We start from the raw sequence: 458 nt of genomic DNA, 5'->3' as shown, positions 1-458 counted from the left end.
GAAAAGTTTCTGGGTCACCTAAGAGACACTCGGAGCAGTTTTCTGGTGAGGTTTTGTCAAGTGTGCTTAAGGAGTTTGTGTCTCTCGGCTTTTACTGTAGAAACGTGTGTGTTCACTTCATTTCACATATCAGGCATTCCTCACATGTGTAAACAGAAACATACGCTGTTACTTATTTAACTGGACTCTCTGCTGTCTATGGTATTCCTTTATTTTAGTTAAAGATACAATGCCCTTGACAGATAAAAAACAGCTGTAGTTTTTAATCATTGATACTTGGGAGTACAAAATATATTTTAAACCTAGGGTAGTAGGGTTTGTCACCCTCCCGCCCTCCCTTCCTCCTCCCTCTTTCCCTCCTTCCCTCTCTCGAGCCCTTGTGTTGGGAGCCCTTGTATTGACCGACTTCTCTTGAGTATAGGGCCTACCCTGGAGTGTGGTTGATACACCAGCGGTCA

Source organism: Rattus rattus, chromosome 1 (assembly GCF_011064425.1).
Source record: "Rattus rattus isolate New Zealand chromosome 1, Rrattus_CSIRO_v1, whole genome shotgun sequence".
NCBI lineage: Eukaryota > Metazoa > Chordata > Mammalia > Rodentia > Muridae > Rattus > Rattus rattus.
Note: the sequence above shows the minus strand (reverse complement) of the source record.